Here is a 15,582-nt window from a genome sequence, read left to right as displayed (position 1 = left end):
AACCCAGCACCATGTATTGACAAGCTCAGTGCATTGTAGTTGGAATTTTTATGAAGGCTTCATATATGATAACGTAGGGCTTCTAACTTTGATCTTCTTTCAGATACTTGTTCTGCTGGATCTAATAAATTTTAATTTTAATTTCATATGTTGTATTTTGGGGCTTAAAATATGCAATGACTCTCTTTTATAGATTCTAGGTCTCTGCTGAAATTCTCAGTCTTTTCCTCTATGTTCTTGAACTTAAAGTTCTTATCTGATAAATATGTCCAAATTAGTCCATTGGTTGTCTCTGTTGTTCATGTATATATATCCTCATGGTTTTCATTCCTTTGGGCCTAGTTTTTAGGATGCCATATACGTGTAAGTGGACACCATAGGTTGCATAGTAGAGGCTGTAGAGGCTCTGAGTGACATCTTCCTCCTCAAATGGTCCAGTTTTCCTCTAGCAGGCAGGTGGAACACAGGCAGGTCACCGTAACCCCACTGAGGCTGGATTTAGGTTTTGTTAGGGCTAGCTTCAGTTTTTGCCCTTATTCCTGGCACATGGCCTCTCTGGGTTCTCCATTGAAAATCTGGGGTGCTTGTTGGGGTCACTGCACCTTGGCGACCTTGAACACCAGCCTCTGTCTCTTCGGCACTAAGAGCTCTGCTCAGCTCCTTAGTCTCTCAGCTGCTGCTGTTTGCTTTGTTTCTGGAGGTGTCCCTTTGTGCACATGGTTTAGGATTGGCAAACACTTTAAGGAGCAGCATTTCCAGCTCACTTTCCTGAAGTTTTCTACTCTGTGGGACTTGCCCCCCATGTCCTAGCTATTCTGGTAGCCCAAACCCCAACCTTGTTTCTTCGACCAAGTGGGATTGCTGCTTTCTCCCAGGCGTTCACATCCCTGTGCTGTGAATTTGCACAGAGAAGTCAGCGTGAATGTGGAGCCTACCCCAGCGTGCTTCCTGTCTTTCAGGGATTATAGCTCCTTAGGTTCTGCCTGCTTTGGTTTATGGCCTCCTTGATGCCTATAAACGGATGACAATGTATTTTATTTAGCTTTCATCGTTGTTTACCGTGGCAGAGTTAGTTCCAGTCACACGTTCCTCTACGGTGGCCAAAGCAGAAATCTAGTGGTTGTAACCATTTCTGATCACCACTGTTATTTTCCCCCGGTGGCTTCTGGCACCGAGAACCTGGTTGTCACAGTCCCCATTTACCAGTTTGTTCCTTCATGCACTAAATATTTTTTGAGCTCCTGCTTCCGGCCAGATCCTAGCTAGACACAGATAATGTAACAGTAAATTAGATAAGATCACTGCCGCTTGTTTTAGAGAAAGGCTACTAAGTGGTTTCTGTGTTGAACCTGTACTAATGAAAGACTTTTCTTATGTGTGGGTGAAAGAGACAAAGACCTTTTGGATGGAAACACCTTCCTATTTTCTACACATATTTTCAGGCTTTTAAAAAATTCTGCAGAGATTAACCCAACTCACAGTTCACACACAATACACCAATATTTGTTCCACCCTTGGAAAGCGAAGACATTATGCTTAACTCCTTACTGATGAGTTTCTACATCAGACAGGGTACACGTATGAAAAACTCACTTTGGAGCACAATTATATGACAGTTTGAGTTAAAGCTCCAGGAACTGACTATGGAGAACAAATTTAACTCTGAGAGTCAATCTTTCCATGAATGTCAACATGAATCTGATAAAGAATCAGGCTGCTGGTGGTTTCTCACTTTAACTTCAGTTTTCACATGCTACAGGCACGTATTAGATGCTTTGAGACACCAAAAAATGGCTTGGTATTCTCAGTCTTCCAAAATAGCTTAAATGTCACTGTTACCAAGAGAAAAATATAACCTGGGCACATGGCACTGTTAAGATATTACAGTAAATTTAAATTTTATTCCTCTGTTCTTTGCTGTTCTTTCCCCTTTCAGAAACGTCCTCCAACGGATTATTTTTTATTCCAAAAATGTATTGCAGAGATAATCATTGGTACTTCTGATGACAGTCCATTTTCATGTGATCCAACAAAGAACCAGAAAACCATCATATGTAGGAGCTCTGTAGAAACTCAAGGGCACTCAAAGGACAGGTCAAGAATCTTTGGCACCTATGCTTTAGAGTTATAGCCCTTTGGAAATGGCTTAATTGCTACCAGTTGAAAGTGGAAGAAGCCAGACACAAAAGGCCACATATTATCATTCCATTTATATGAAATGTTCAAAATAGGCATATCCATAGGGACAGAAAATAGATCAGTGGTTTCTGGGGGTTGGTAGGAGGGAGAACTGAAGAATGACTGCTTAATGTGTAGGAGTGATAAGGTTTGGGGATGATGAAAATGTTCTAGAGTTAGACCGTGGTAATGGTTGCACAACATTGCGAATATACTAAAAGCCACTGGACTGTACACTTACCGTGACGAATTTCATGGGAATGTTTTCTTCATGTTTTAAGAATCAGACGCACACGCATAAAACAACCACCAACTAGAGAGGAAATAGTTGTCTTGTGGAAGTCAGCTCTGCAGTTCTCTCATGGCTTCACAGTTAAGGATCTTGAGTCACTGCTTAGGTGGCACAGGTTCGATCCCTGGCCCAGGAACTTCTGCATATCATGGGTGCGGCCAAAGAAGGTTCCTCTTCAGGAAATCAGTTCTAACACCTTGCTGGTGGGAGAACCATCCCCAGCTGTCCTTACTTCAGCAGCCACTCTGTTTGAAGCATGCTTGATACTGTTGTTTGGAAAATGGTCTCTTACGAACAGAAATTAAGTTGGTGGGGACCCAGTGAATGCGTTTCTGGTGGATAACGTAAAAGACTCAGCCTAACGAAGGGAAGATACCTCCTTCGGGCCGTGTTTTCCCCAGTGTTGGGTATTGTTTAGATAGACATCAGCGTGCTCTGTTTTTGTTTTTTTGTTTTTTTTTTTTTTGTCTTTTGTTGTTGTTGCTATTTCTTGGGCCGCTCCTGCGGCATATGGAGATTCCCAGGCTAGGGGTTGAATCGGAGCTGTAGCCACCGGCCTACACCAGAGCCACAGCAACGCGGGATCTGAGCCGCGTCTGCAACCTACTCCACAGCTCACGGCAACGCCGGATCCTTAACCCACTGAGCAAGGCCAGGGATCCACAGCAACGCGGGATCTGAGCCGCGTCTGCAACCTACTCCACAGCTCACGGCAACGCCGGATCGTTAACCCACTGAGCAAGGCCAGGGATCGAACCCGCAACCTCATGGTTCCTAGTCGGATTCGTTAACCACTGCGCCATGACGGGAACTCCGTGTGCTCTGTGTTTTAACGGTGATTACATCCAGCTTCTCGTTACTTTTATCTCTGCTCTGAGAGTTAAGTCCTTGTTTTTTTGGCCTCATTGTCATACTGGAACCAATACCCCTTGTTTTACATATGTTTTTCTTTGGTGAAGGCTTTTCTCAATTGTCTCTGGTCCTGCCTGTGCTAACGTTCTCTCAGAAGCAGATTCCCTTGTGCAGTATTTTATTTAATCGTGAAGGCGTTTGGAGCAGTGATCTTTTTCTCAAACACAATACCATTGAAATACCAGAAAATTATGCTACTCATGACTTTGCCATTTTACGAAAAGTTCAGTCGACCTTGAGCAACACTAGTTGGAACTGCACAGTTCCCCTTATACATGGATTTTTTTTTTTTTTTCAATAGTAAATGCCACAGTACTACACAATCCCCAGTTGCTTGAATCAGGAGCAACCTCATATAAGGAGGACCAACTATAAGTTATACTTCGATTTTCTGACTACATGGAGGGTTGGCACCCCTCACCCCCACATTGTTCAAGGTTCTGCTGTAGGCAGAAGCGATACTGTCTCCCTTGACGCCACTGCACACATTTAAAATATTTTTATCCTCAATAATTTATGTATACTCCGTGAATGCAAAGGTTCTAGCAACATGAGAGTTATAAACCTTTTTATTCACTGGTTGAGATACCATATGAAACTTTTCTTTTGTCTAGCTACTCTGAAAACAACTAATTAGACTTTAAAAGTGTCAAATAATTCAGCAAAAGGTACCTCTGTGTGTATGTGAACCTCTGTGTATACACACATATATTGGGGGCTCACAGCACCTAAGTCATAAGATCCATTCCTTAAATCAACTCTCTGCCCTGCTGTGACCCCTACCAATACTGAAGTACTTACTCTCTGGTATGTATGATCAATCAACCACAGGGTGTAAGGGATCTGTATTCATTTTTTTGGTTGCTGTTGTTTTGGTTTGGTTTGTTTTTTAGGGCAGCACCTGCAGCATATGGAAGTTCCCAGGGTAGGGGTCAAATTGGAATGGCAGCTGCCAGCCTACACCACAGCCACAGCAATAGCAACACCAGATCCAAGCCGCATCTGCAACCTATACCACAGCTCATGGAAACACCAGATGCTTAACCCACTGAGCAAGGCCAGGGATCAAACCCGAGTCCTCAAGGATACTAGTTGGGTACTAGGCGGATACTAGTTACCACTGAGACACAATGGGAATGCCTGTATTCTGTTTCTTTTTAAATGAAAGATACGGATACAAATAGTTCAAATTATCAACACCAGATTGGTGTCCTAAAGAACCAGTATATCCCTAAGAGGTGATAACATTCCAGAGTTCCAGGATTATTTTAACATAGCTTTAAAGATGGTTATGGTTTTGATTTATTACAAAGACTTCAGAATCCTAAACTTGGGGATTTAAAACATGCAGCAGTAGTAATTTGTTTTTGAAGATTAAGTAAGGAATGCATTTTGTTAACTTGATTTTCTCTAGGCTTTATAAATGTGACACTTTATTTTTTTAATTAGCTACTTCATTGTTGGTACCTTCATGGGAAACTTGAGTTTGATTAGTCAATTTCTGCTCGGTTGGTTTTGGGTCTTTGAATTTTTTTGTTTGGTTGGTTTTGGGGTTTTTGTGTGTGGGGGGGAGTGCTAACCTAAGAAGTTTCTAGAGCAGAAATATCATGAAACCATATACGTCCCTTACAAAGTTGTGGCCTTTAGAGGAGTTTTTCAAAGCCTATATTGGGAGATAAACAAATTAAGCAAAGCATCATAGTGACTTCATCTTACATGTAAGAATGACAAGCATATCTAACAGTTTTTGCTAATATTCTGGTCTTTTCATTGTGACTGTTTTGAAAACTTAATAATTTTCCTCCTTCCTTAGAAGAGGCTGACTGGAATTTATTTTTGTTTAAAGAAATATTTTTAATATGGAGAAAATAAAAATTGTACATATGCCTCTCTATGGCAGACTCAGAATTAGCATTCCTTTATCACAGCATCAGATGCCAACCATGCAGATGTGCCAGTCTGTTGTTAAACGGAGCACTTTCTATTGAAAGTTTTCACATCAGATCTTATGTGAACAGATTTCATGTGACCGGACCAATCCAAAAATATTTCCTCCTCTGAAGGTATTTAGATATTGGAAATTAATGTTTTGCTTATGAGCCACAGAACTGAGGAACCATTATAGATTTCCATTCTTAACCTTTTTGTCGATGAATTGCTTGGGCATAAAGCTATGTTTCTATATTCTAGGATGGTCATCAAATAATACTATTTCTTTATATTGACCAAGGTATTCTTCAATTAGCTTGTTTTGTCCAAAAGAGCTCTGGGATGACTGGAAACATTGCGTGTTGAAGTTGGATGCAAAGCTGACTCTTGTACAGTGAGCCTCTTGGGAGAGCCGAAGTCTCAGGAAGCTCTGAATAATACGGCAGAAAGCCCGCCTTCACACGTGGCTTTGTCAGTGCCCCAGCTTTGTTTCTCAGTGTTCAGTTTTTAATACTTACACTTAGCAGTGTCTTAAGAAAAGCACATTTGTCCTCTAAAAGAAAACAGGGTTACCCAAAAAAGCTCACTTTCTCCCTCCTTTCTTCCCTGAACCCTTGGCTTTAATTGAAGAGTAAAATGTATTATGTATGACTCTTCATGCTGACGATTTTGCAAAAAGGAGGTGGGAAGGCAATTTAGTACTGATATTCCAGACCAACCAGACACTCAGTCTCTCTATGCCTCTGTTTCTTCATCTGTAAAATGAGAATAATTATACCTCTCCTCCCCTACCTCAGCAGCATGCGGAAGGATCCATTAAGGTAGAAGGGGAAAAAATTTAGAAGGTGCATTGATCCCAGAAATGGGCAGAATAGAGATGAAGCTATTATTTAATACTGACAATCTGTTACATCACAGTTCAGTTGTGTCTTTGCCTGGTTCTGTAAAGTGGCTATCAACTAGCATCTTGAAGTAGAAACTGATAATAGGGGTTTTTTAGTTATATAGATTTTTTAATGCTTAAGGTCATCAAATAGTACTGGTAAAAATTTATAGTGTAGGTTATAGGTCTGAGTGTGGGTTTAAAATATATCATTACACTCAGCTAACTTGTAGAATGTCTTGCTATTTGAGTTGATTTCATTCTTTCAGAGGGCCTCGTGGTTGATCAGGTCAAACCATGGTCATTATTTTCAGCATATCCCAGAACCTTAGAGTTTTAAGAATCCTAAAGCTCATCCAGAGCAATTTCCTACCGGAAGCCAGATACCTTCCTGGTGACATCACTAACTGATGGCTGTGCAGCCTCTTCCTGAAAACTTTTTGGGGAAGGAAGGGTGTACTGCCAGCTCACTGCTTTGATGTGCACTTTTTGTTCAAGAATTTCCTCAAACTTGGAACTAGTCATGTGTTCACCTGAGCAGATACAAGCATTTCAAATTTTGTATTGAACACCATCCTTATTGAAAGGGCTTAGATTTGTATCGTTTTCTGGGTTTATGTTTGTTTTCGGCGTGGTTTCCCCCATTGATTGGTTTTCTCCATTTTCTTAATGTAATGGGACAATATTTTCTTCCTTTTTATTTCTATCTTCTTCCATTTAGCCTTTATGATAGCAAAGAGGGGAAGAACGTCAATTTTTTAAATGGGCTGAAATCGTGACTTCTGTAAGACAACTGGATTGATTCCCATTTCTTACTTATTTTTAAGTTTTATTGAAGTATCGTTAATTTACAAGGCTGTGATAACCTCTGCTGTACAACAAAGTGACCCAGTCATACATATACACATATCCATTCTCTTGGATTCTTTTCCCACATAGATTATCACAGAATACTGGGTCGGAGTTCTCAGTGCTCCCCAGCAGGGCCCTATTGGCCAATTGTAAGCCATTCCTTCCAGGGCAATGCCTGGTAGTGCTGTTAGGAACTCTGGGGGAGGGGAAGCTGAAGGGACCCCAGAGTAGAGAAGAGGGTCCCGATGTCCTGAAACTGTATTTCCCTTTTTTTTTTTTTTGCTTTTTAGGGCTGCACCTGCGACATATGGAAATTCTCAGGCTAGGGATCGATTGGAGCTACAGCTGCCAGCCTATACCACATCCACAGCAACGTAGGATCTGAGCCGAGTCTGCAACCTGCACCACAGCTCACAGCAAGGCTGGATCCTTGACCCTCCAAGCGAGGCCAGGGGTCGAACCCATGTCCTCATAGATCCTAGTCAGGTTCATTACCGCTGCGCCAGGATAGGAATTCCCTATACTTCCAAGGAGCATGCTTCCAAGAGACAGGAGACACACAGCAAGAGACAAGGAAAGCATTCTAGCATAGCACCAGCTGCCAGGTAAGAGGGCTTTGAAATAATATGCTGATTTGGCTTTAGCAGGTCAGGTTTAGGGACATATCTAACTTTGATGTTTAAATCCACCCTTTGTTGCGTCTTTGACAAATGATAATGCTGTGGTTTTGCTAACTGGCCCAAATTGGCATCAACAAAGTAAGTCACTTTAATTGTATTTTTTTGTTTGGCTTTCATTTCTGTTTTCTCTCTTTCTCCTCTCTCATTTATCCTTTCTCTCTCCCCGAGGTATTCCTTCTTATTCTTGCTGCCTTGCTGCAATCCAGGTTACCCTGTCACCATATGAAAATGAAGCAGCCTTAGACTTGAAACCCTGGGCCAGGGATTATCTGTAGATACCCACCCACTTAACATTTTAGACAGTTTTAAACAGCTCTTTGCTGTCCGGTCATATTAGCTATGTAGCAGTCCAAGGTGGTCTTTAAGACAGAAAAATCACCAACTGAAGTGGATATGTTTCTAAAATAAAAGACCTGTAGTCGGTGCCGCCACGCGCTGCCCCCACCACCACCACCCCCAGCCTCTTAAAAACTTCTTTTTTCAGACATATGAGTGCATGTTCACCTCTGGCCAAAACTTTGTTTCCGGTTTCAAAAGGGCTGTTTCTGACAGTGTCTTTGCAATCTTTTTATTGCTGGCTCTGTTAGTTGCCTGATAAGCAGTGGCTAATTCATCATTCCCTGAATAGAGGAGCAGCAGCTGTGATATTCAGACTCCCAGGCGGCCGGGGGAAGGTTCCTGAAGCTACCTCCATCCCCCACCAGCTCACTCATCAAAGGAGGGAACTGTTGTATTTGGCACGCTTACTTGTATTCCTCCTCGGTTGATCTTTGTCATGTTCTGCCTGCCTTAATCAGGTTCTTTACCTGGATCTCTGTCTCTTTGTCTCCCCCTCTCTCACTGTACCCCCAGTTTTCCAATATGGAAAATTCCTTTTCATTCAAGAAAGAAGCAAACATTTCTTTTCTGTGACATCTATAGATAGGGTTTGCTTTAAGAGTAGAGGGTTTTGCCTTCTTTGGGTTGTAAGCCTCAATTTGTATGTTAATTAGAATAAGTTTTTAACCTCTTTGAAAAGGTCCTTCTGGGGCAAACCTTTGACAGTCCCTCAATTAGCATGTGATTACAGTTAAAACTCACAATTTGCATGACCTTTTTTTTCTGTCTATCTAAAAGAACCTAAGACACTCTTACAATGCAAAATGATTCTCCTATCAAGGACAAATTTTATTTAATGCCTGCCTTGATGCCATCTTCCATTGTTTTTAGTAATATTAATCTAGCATGAATTCTCCTCAAAGGGAGTAGCTTGTTACCTCCTGAATTAGGTAAGCAGAAGCTTTTCTTAGGCTGCTTTCCTGAATCCCATATTTATAACACTTTATGGTAGATTTTTAAAACCTGATTAACACTAGCTGGGCTAGAATCGTCAAGTATCAATTTATAATGAACTTTTTCCCTCTTTGGGGATTATTAGAAGGGCTAAATGATACATGTCTCTTGCTGCTATAAATATGTGTAGCCCCTTGAATGTCCCTTGAATCCTTTATTATAGTGATAACTGGTACTGCCATTGATTAAAGGTAAACGCTATGGAGTTAAGCATTTGTATACTATGAACTATTTATTGAGAATTCTCAGAATCCTATGAACTATTTACTGAGAATTCTCAGAATCCTACAGCTGCTTGTCTTTAATACTTGCAAAAGGCACGTGTTATTGTCCCTTCCTGCTCTCAAAGTTAGCTCTCCCTCCGCTCAGACAGGTCTCGATGGGTTGTGAGGACTGGAAAACATGGAAAACACACATGTATCAAAAAAGTGGATGGACTTTGGATTTTGGCCAGAAAGTTTTATGTAAAGCAGTAAGGGCTTACTTCTCTACCAATTCTACCAACTGTGTGGAAAGATGTATTTGTTCAAGCTTTAAGGAAAAAATAAACCTGTCAGTATATAAATACCTGATATCTGATTTGGATTTGGGGGGTAGGGGAGATTGGGAAGGAGAGGGGTTTAGAGTATGTTGGGTTTGGGAACTAAGATCATGCGAGAAACACAACAGCAGATCTCAGTAATTTTATGTCTTAGGAGAATGGCTCAAATTAACTCGAGTGTCCTGAAATTGTGTATAGGTAACCGAATGTGGGTATCTGTTATTCTCTTGCCTGCGCTTTGCCTGTGTGGCTCTGCAATGCCTTCAAAGTGGAGGAAGCTTTTCCTACACAAAGTTCTCTAAAGGTCTGGTCCTCTAGCTGCCCACTCATTACCCTTCTTGAAAGAACCCCTGCCATGGCCTGAAGGCTCTAGAAGAAACCAGCCCTGGAGAGATCATAAGGGAGGGAGAAGGAGTTACTGGTGTGGCTCAGCAGGTTAAGAACCCGACATAGTGTCCCTGAGGACGCGGGTTCCATCCCCGGCCTCGCTCAGTGGGTTAAGAATCTGGCATTGCTGCAAGCTGCAGTGTAGGTCACAGATGCTGCTCAGATCTGGCGTGGCTGTGGCTGTGGCTGTGGCTGGTGGCACAGGCCGGCAGCTGCAGCTCCTATTTGACCCCTAGCCTGAGAACGTCCATATGCTGCAGGTGTGGCATAAAAAGAAAAAAGGGGAAAAAAGATTTAAAAAGAAAAAGGAATTCCAGAGCAGCTTAACTGGATGGTCCTGGCTCCAACCGGCGTCTCTCATGGGTTAAGAGGGTGGCTGGGCTGCCATCATTTGAGTGCTTGACTGGGGCTGGCTCTTCCAGAATGCTTCACTCAGCTCTCAGTAGGGCTGCCTAAATGTCCTTACACCATGCACCTGGCTTCCCCTGAGCTAAGTGCCTACGAGAAAGCAAGGAAGAGGCCACAGTTCCTTTGCTGTCCTAGTCTCAGATGTCATAGACATTATATTCTCAAGAAGCCAGCAAACAAGTACAGCCACGCTAAGGGGAGGAGAATGAGGTTCCCCTTTTGAAGGAGGAATATCAAAGACTTTGTGGACAAATACTAATAAAAACAATGGAAGCGGGCATAATAAAGGCAGAAATAAAATAAAATTGATTTTAAAATCTCCACACATGTAACTCCACATTCCCCCATTTGAGTGGTGTTGGGTGAGTTGCACTCGCCAGCCTTAGTCTCTTCATCTCTAAAATGAGTATAACACTCTCTCCTCAAAGAGTAGTCATACGGATTCAAACCAAGCCTGGTGCACAGTAGGTGTTCAGTGCACAGTAGTCACTGTCACCTAGACTCGAGAAGACCAAGGCTGGTCTCTGCCAACAGTCCAGGTAAGGATGGAACCCAGCACGGTGGTGAGCAGTGTTTGGGAAAGGCAGTGGTCCCACCGTATTGGAGGCGGCAGGCATCTCCCGGCTGGGTGAAGGAGCCAAGCTGGGCTGGGGGTGAAAGTGCCAGTCTTGGAGCTGGAGGCCACCATTGTCTCTCTTCTCTCCTCATCCTGCAATAGACAGAACAGTGCCCCCCACCCCCACCCCAATGGCCATGTCCTAACCTCAGAACCTGGGAATGTGGTGCCTTGTGTGGCAAAAGGAAACTTCCTGGTCTTGAGAAGGGGGATTATCCAGGATTATCCAGGTGGACCTGATGTCATCATAAGGGTCTTTATAAGAGAAGCAAGAGGTCAGAGAAGACACTACCCTGCTGGCTTAGAAGTCAGAGAAAGGGCCCAGAAGCCTAAGGATAGAGGTGGTCTCTGGAAAGGCAAGGAAATAGATTCTCCCAAGAGGCTCCAAGAAGAGCCAGTCCAACTGACACCTTGACTTAGATCAGTGAGATTGACTTTGGACTTTGGACCTCCAGTCAGCAGGGTGGAAACGCCACTCCAGAATGATGCAGCCAAGAACACGGGGCTCCCTCTCCCCCAGCTCCCGGATGGAGGCCTCTCTTCTCAGGAAGGGTAGGATGTTGGCATTTCTCACCCTGCCCCAGGTTCCCGTTGCCAAGGCCAAGTTCTGGGGACTTGCAGATGGGAGCTGGGGCCTCGTTCCGTGCCCGGTATGGGGGCTCCACCAGGGGATGGTGCACTGAGCACATCGGGGCCCAAATGCCTTGCCAGGCTCCTAAGGCAGAGTTCCGTGCCGGGAGAGGCCAGCCTAGGGGACCTGAGGCTACTGCCTACCCCCGGCCCCACCGAGCACTCAGCTCCAAAACAGAGGGTGTCACTTAGAGGGAGGCACACCTTTGTTCCCAGCCCCAGATAGAAAGTAGACTTGGGGATGCCCAGGACCAGGGGGTCGGGATATATGGGAGTGAGAGCTAAAGGGTACAGGGTTTGCTTTCCAAAGCAAGGAAAAATGTTTTATCTTTGGCTATGGTGATGATTACCCATATCTGTGAATACACGAAAAACCTCTGAATTGTATACCTTCAATGGGTGAACCGTATGCTGGGTTAATCATATCTCAATAAATCTGTTTTCAAATAAAACAACAAAAATTAAACTTGTGTTGTTTTAAGCCACTTCGTTCATGAAGACCATTACAGCAGCAACAGGAAACACCCCCCGCCCCAGGCCCATCTCCAGCCCTGGGTTTGGCCGTGACCCCACCGCTCGGTCTCCCTACGGAGCGAGCTGTCCCTTGCTTCTCTGACTTGGTGAAACACAGCATCCGGCGGTGATGTCTTGTTCCCTGCCTTGGGCGAGACAAGCTTTACTGTCGCCAAATGAACACAACACACAGGAGACGCCCCTTCAAAGCCAGCAACAAACAATGCCTGTGTCCCAGTACCCCCAGAAATGAGCAAAGCTCTGCCTCTTCGCACCGACCTCTGGGAGTGGCCCTGCCTGGAACCATTGCCCTGGGGGCTTTTCTGATGGACATTCTGATCTTGAGCTCCCCCAGCTAAAACCAAAATTTGCGAGGGAAATAAATGTGTCCTCAACTTAGATGCTTGGGTCCCAAAGTAAAGCTTCATTTGTTTACCGTTGACTTTTGGATTCCCCGCAGCTGGGCGGTGTCCAGTGCAGTAATTTGTTTATATTTTGCATCATGTTTAAAACTGCAGGACGTCCTTTCGAAGGTCTGGTTTTAAACTTGATGCACTAAGAAAATAACAAAGAGCAACGGCATATTAATTCGCTGAGAAGGAAGGCTGGTCAGTGTTTACCACCTTGTGGCACAGCTGTTTTGTATTCTGGGTCCTTTTCGATGTCTTGGAAATTACAGCCCATCCTCCTGCCCCTGGAGCCCGTGCTCTCCATTCCCATCCCCTTCGCCTCCCTTTCTCTGGGCCCTGAAACCTACCAAATGGAAGAAGTGTCCTTTTACCACGAAGAATCCCTGGAGAGCAGGGGAGGAGGGCCAGGGATCCGGGATAATATAAACAACATTAGGGGGTGAGGGCTGTTTTTAGCATGCTTCCCTCTTTGATCAATTCTCAAATCCAGCTACACTCACGAAACCAGACTTGTGCTTTGCATTCTGCATTTTTTTTTCTTTTTTTCTTTTTTTAGGGCTGCACGTGCGACATATGGAAATTCCCAGGCTAGGGGTGAATCAGAGCTGCAGCTGCTGGCCTCCGCCACAGCCACAGCCACAGCCACAGCCACAGCCACACCTGTGACCTACACCACAGCTCAAGGCAATGCCGGATCCTTAACCCACATCCTCATGGATCCTAGTTGGATTTGTTTCTGCTGAGACACAACAGGAACTCTGGAGTCTGCATTTTTTAAACTTTGGTCAGCGACGCTTTGTGCCCTGTCCGCTTAATCTGAAGAAGATATGATTCTGAAATCTCAGGGCCAGCCCTGGGATTAACAGCTACCCCAGGTCCATGTTTGGCTATTTATAAAACAAAGAAGAAGTAATCCCCAGGTGATGCCAAAGGCTGGGCGCTAAGCTGCCAGGCAGAGGAGCGAAGTGAAGGGGATGACCTTGGGCCACCTGATGACCCATAGCTGGTGGCTCTGGCTTGCTGCTGCCCCCATCTGCATGTTAATTTTGCAGAAGATTTAGCTGTAAACAGTGCCAAGCCACATGCCTGAACTGAGGTCAAGAATCTCATTTTTGCAACGAGATAATAAATAAGATATATGGAAAGCACCCATGGGTGTTTCTCATAAATATGATTCTGTTTATTCTCTCAGACTTTCATGGTCACAGATGGTACAGCTGAGCAAAACCAGCAGTCAGTTCGTCCAGACTGGACCTTGGGGCAGCGTGAGGCTGCAGCCGGCGCTGCCGTGGAACGCATAGGAAACCCAGGTGAAGGCCAGCCCAGATCCCTGCATTGCACAATGTGGTGTGACCACACGTGGCTAAAAGACAAGCAAATAAGTGGATGGACCAGCCTAGCAAGAAAACAGAGTCAGCATCTGGTGGGAGGTCAAGGAAAACTATGCCTCAAAATCCTACCTTCTCAGCAAGGTTGATTTGACTCTTCGGTCCTGCCTGTGTCTCGACTGCTGGAGGGTCCAACTGGTCTGGGCCTCAGTTTCCCCGCCTGCAAAATAGGTGTCATGTTATCCTTTCATCACAGAAAACTGGGATATTCTCTGTGATACTTCTTTCTGCTGTAAAGTCTATATTAAATGCCTGAGGAGTTCCCGTTGTGGCTCTTTGGGTTAAGAACCTGACCAGTATCCATGAGGATTCACGTTCCATCCTTGGCTTTGCTCAGTGTGGTTAAGAATCCGGTGTTGCCATGAGCTGTGGTGTAGGTCACATATGCGGCTTGGATCTGGCATTGCCGTGGCTATGGTGTAGGCCAGCAGCTGCATCTCTGATTCAACCCCTAGTCTGGGAACCTCCATATGCCAAGGGTGCGGCCCTAGAAAAGGCAAAAAGCCAAAAAAAAAAAACCCCAAAAATCCCTAAACAACTGGTAAGGGAGACATGATGGATGGTGAGAGGCAGCTGCCCGAGGATGAAGATTTTAACCCAGGCGATCCTGAGGAGGAGTGAGCAGATGGTACAAAGTTCAAGGGCTGTGTGTGCTCACTCACGCGAGCCAGCAGGCCTTTGGGGACACGAGCCTGTGGAATGAGTGACCTGTGGCACCGAACCCATCCGCAGACTCGGCCGAGCAGGGACTCCCACTGTGGGGGTGTCCTGTACTAACAAGGGATGGGGGGTGAGGAGCAGCCAGAGGGCGGGAGGCGGTCCAGCACCGTGAGGAATACTGAGTAGCTGCATAATAACTACTCAGGGAATTGAAGTCAAGAAAATTAAAATGGAGAGAAACCGAAACAGATCTTTGCAAAGTGCTTTCGGGCAGTTCAAAACATGTTCGAACTCTAAGGCAAAGTGGTGAGGATTGAGTATGGCAAACTGGCTCTGTGCTCCTGAGGCCACTTCTCCGTGGAACCACCTTCTGGCGCCCCCCACCTTCACACACGGCCCCCGCACCCCCACTCTGGGTTGGGCAATTGCCGGTGGTAATGCAGAATAATGGAATGACTTTTGCCATTTACTGTCAAGACGCTGCACCCAGTGCTTGGCTTGTGGGATGGAAATCCTGTGAAATTGGATTGTGATGATCAGTACACAACTACAGATGTGATAAATTCATTTGAGTAATAAAAAAAAAAATTGCATCCAACAATGAGGCTTTTATTCTGAGAAAAAGCTTGAAAAAAGGCTTCGTAGATGCCTTTGGAAAGAAATGTCCATCCTTGAGAAAGAAAGGAAAGCAAATCACAGCAGGGTTGCGTTGGTGCGTCAGTCTATTGAAGCTAGAGTCCCTGTCTTTCTTTTCACAGCTTGAAAGAGCATGACTCAGTGCCTCGGCCAAAGGTCGCATCCGGTCTCCCCATCATTATGAGCACATCATACTTTTCGAGAAGTAATTATGTCACCACTGTAACTAGGGGCCATACATTCTCTGAGGAGGCTTCATGGGGCGGCCCAGCCTTCACAGCCACAAGCAGACCTGCTCATCATGGACCACGTGTGAAATAATGGGCTTTCCTAGT

General features: G+C 44.6%; 1 long non-coding RNA gene across 8 annotated transcripts in view; it reads right to left on the bottom strand.

Moving 5' to 3' along the window:
* Positions 1-15,582, bottom strand: part of LOC102168159 (uncharacterized) — a 126,372-nt gene that overhangs the window by 99,114 nt on the left and 11,676 nt on the right. For 6 of the 8 annotated variants that reach the window (XR_014811298.1, XR_014811300.1, XR_014811296.1 and 3 more), the window contains exon 2: positions 14,024-14,111. This is a non-coding gene — a long non-coding RNA (uncharacterized LOC102168159). Of the gene's footprint in view, positions 1-6,888; positions 7,369-10,244; positions 12,709-13,721; positions 13,927-14,023; positions 14,112-15,582 lie in introns of those variants that run through there. The other 2 variants (XR_014811294.1, XR_014811297.1) reach the window with 2 other exon arrangements.

Source organism: Sus scrofa, chromosome 7 (assembly GCF_054392235.1).
Source record: "Sus scrofa isolate SSC_HxYL_T2T_F1_AM1 chromosome 7, Sscrofa_HxYL_maternal_Yorkshire_Landrace_v2.0, whole genome shotgun sequence".
NCBI classification, from domain to species: domain Eukaryota; kingdom Metazoa; phylum Chordata; class Mammalia; order Artiodactyla; family Suidae; genus Sus; species Sus scrofa.
This window is presented reverse-complemented; position numbering and strand designations above follow the sequence as displayed.